Source organism: Anticarsia gemmatalis, chromosome 2 (genome assembly GCF_050436995.1).
Source record: "Anticarsia gemmatalis isolate Benzon Research Colony breed Stoneville strain chromosome 2, ilAntGemm2 primary, whole genome shotgun sequence".
NCBI lineage: Eukaryota > Metazoa > Arthropoda > Insecta > Lepidoptera > Erebidae > Anticarsia > Anticarsia gemmatalis.
Window position 1 is genome coordinate 3383173 of NC_134746.1, and position 3185 is coordinate 3386357.

The 3185-nt window shown below is 35.1% G+C and overlaps 1 long non-coding RNA gene across 1 annotated transcript; it reads right to left on the reverse strand.

The window, feature by feature from the left end:
* Positions 1-339: 339 nt before the first annotated feature.
* Positions 340-972, reverse strand: LOC142978092 (uncharacterized). Its single transcript, XR_012959744.1, has 3 exons — positions 871-972; positions 719-758; positions 340-603 (listed from the first exon to the last, which is right to left on the reverse strand). It is a non-coding gene; the product is annotated as an uncharacterized LOC142978092 (long non-coding RNA).
* Between the last annotated feature and the right edge of the window lie 2213 nt (positions 973-3185).

Genomic DNA, 3185 nt, shown 5'->3' on the forward strand with positions numbered 1-3185 from the left:
ACACGAGTATTTGCTGTGAGCCTGGTTGTCAATTTATTTATATAAGTACGTATTCAGAAGTATATAAGTATGGTTATCAGGTTTTTGGTTACCATAGTAATAAAGTCAGCTCCAATACTCGCTCAACAACTTCATATTTTTAAAACCTCTGTGTTACGTATTTTAATAAATAACTGATCAAAATCAAGTAGAATGAGTTAGTGCGGGAATAAAGAATGAGTTATTTCATGGAATAATGTGCACACTTCAGTATATTGGGTTTCAAAAGATTGAGTATGATCAGCTACTTTTGGAGCTGACTGTAAAAGTTCTGCTAGTATGGAATCAAATGACCGTGTGTGAGTTGTCCAACGATATTTATTTATTTATAAATTGTATATTCAGTTATTTTTATTAGAATTCTTTATGAAGTGTTGCCATTGCCGTTCACTGTATCAGTTGTCATTGTCTCGTATATTATTATATTAAGTCGTTAGAGATGTGTCGTGTATGTTATAGTTGTATATTCACTGGTTTAACGTCCGTGTCCGATCGGGCCTCTCTTGTTTTCGCCAAGATCGGAATCATCATCTACGCGACGTTCACCTGCTACAGCTGATGCTTCTGCCAAAGAAACATAAGAAAATATTACATAGTGGTAAACGAAATAGTAATCATTTGATACAGAATATGCAGCGAATATTATCTTTAATAAGATGTATGTTACAATGCAACTCACCCTCATTGACGGGAACAGCAAAAGCCATCGCGAAGATCGCCTGTATTAAACAAATATCAATTATATTATTAAATCTGAATTGATAAAAAAGTACCCAATTATAAGTCTTAAACGTTATAATAACCAGAAAACATATAAAATAGTATACTTACGAAGACGAAGAGTAGGATCATGGTGATCTTCATGTTGAGTTAGTTGATGTGATGTAGACAACACGAGGGAAAGTCTTCAAGTAGTTTGTGACTGCACTACTGATGCCTCGCTATATATACCAGCGATCTGTGTCAGAACTGAGTAGCTGTGCAAACAAAAATTTACTGAAATTCATGTAGTGCTTTTTACAAAACATGTTGCAATATTTCTTTATTTTGTGTTTTTAAAAATGTACGCCAAGGCTACTTTTTAGAGTCCCGTATCTAAAGTGTAAAAACGTGGCTCAATTACTGAGACTCTCCGGTCTTCCTGGTTGTCTGTCCGTCCATATGCTACCAAGCTATAAACGGTCAAAACATACTAAAATAAATATTTAAGCATGGTCTTCATGTTATAAATATTGCCGTTATTTTAAAGTCTGGAACCAGGAAATTATACAGTTAATAAATATACAAAAAATAAATGAGTAAAATTAAATTTAACCTACTGATATTCTGCCACTGCTGTATCTTCCGTAACGAAGGAGGAGATAAGCCTTGAGTCCACCACGCTGTCTAAGTGCGGGTTGGAATCTTTGCATACCTTCAGGAACGGTGTCAAAGAACTCTCAAACATGTAAGGTTGCTATGTTTTCCTTTACAGTTGAAGCAAGTGACAATTTATTTTAATAACACGAACATTACTTCTAGGATTCGAATCGTCAACCACTTGCGCGGGAGGTACCAAATTAAATACCTTGGCTCTCACTGCTTAGTACAGTTAAAAAATATAAATACTTGAGGATTGACAAAATATGTATAAGGATACTACCTCAGACCTCAGTATATGTGATGATGATGTGATATATTTACACTTAATTAAACATACTATGTATTATGTATCTTCACCGGCAGTAAAATCGTGCGCAAAAATAAGATTAAGGTGTACACAGTTGTATATTAAACAACAATCAATGGTATATATAGCGAGGCATCAGTAGCGCAGTCACAAACTACTTGAAGACTTTCCCTCGTGTTGTCTACATCACATCAACTAACTCAACATGAAGATCACCATGATCCTACTCTTCGTCTTCGTGAGTATACTATTTTATCTATTTTCTACTTATTACATTGAACTTTTTCCAGTAATTGCATAACTGGGTATTATCTTACATTATCTTGACTTTTTTTATTACTATTTCGACTGTGCTGGCAAGTGTCACTAGGACTAAATCCAGTACACCAATTTAAATGCACTACGTATTATCACATTGATCCTAGTGTAATGTTGGTATATTTCAAAAAATCCTCATTGTACTAATGCCTTCTGGAATTCTTATCTCAGTGAGGTACATTTTTCCCAACACTGTACCTACATTTCGGACTATTAACTTTTTTCTCAATTAAAAAACGATTGTCAAGTACTCGAACCCCGGAACTTTGTTTTAAACTCTTTGTCTGCCCCCGTGGCGCAGTGGGTGAAGTCACCACGCCGCTACCATTGCGTCGGAAGGTCGTGGGTTCGATTCCCACAAGCTCCGATTATTTTTGCGTGCGTTCACACGTATCTAATTGTTTCGGGTCTGGTTGTGCTTTGTGTCCGTTGCTTGTATGTTTGTTAAAGTCCCCGCGATACAAGAGCAATTCTTCGTGCGGGAGTTGTCTTTCAAACAGAAAAAGAAACTAACGGTGCAAGTAACACAATTAAAGGATATCTCCTTTGTAACATATCAAATAATCTATGAATTAATATCCAACCACTGTTGACTATCGCCAAATTTTGTACCAAAAAGTATTACTTAGTAGTTTAGTCGAAGCGAATCTATAGTTCAAATAACATGAACAAATTGAATTTTGTTTATTACAGGCGATCTTCGCGATGGCTTTTGCTGCTCCCGCCAATGAGGGTAAGTTGTATTGTAACATACATCTTATATATATCTACAGTATTCGTTACATGTTCTGTTCTAAATGATTACTACTTCGTTTATCATTGTGTAATACTTTCTTATGTTTCTGTTGCAGAAGCATCAGCTGTAGTAGGTGAACGTCGCGTAGATGATAATTCAGATGCAGACCTTGGCGAAAGCAAGAGAGGCCCCATAGGACACGGACGATAAATAAATAGACAATTATGGCATATCCGACACATTTCTAATGATTTAATATATACGAAACAATGACTACTGATACACTGATAATGGCTTCATAAAGAATTCTAATTGAAATAACTGAATACACAAATTATAAAAGGGCACATGTTTTATACGTGCTTTAAAATTGTGTAGTAAATGCGTAATTTTATAATGTATTGATTGATTTTTTTCTTCTTT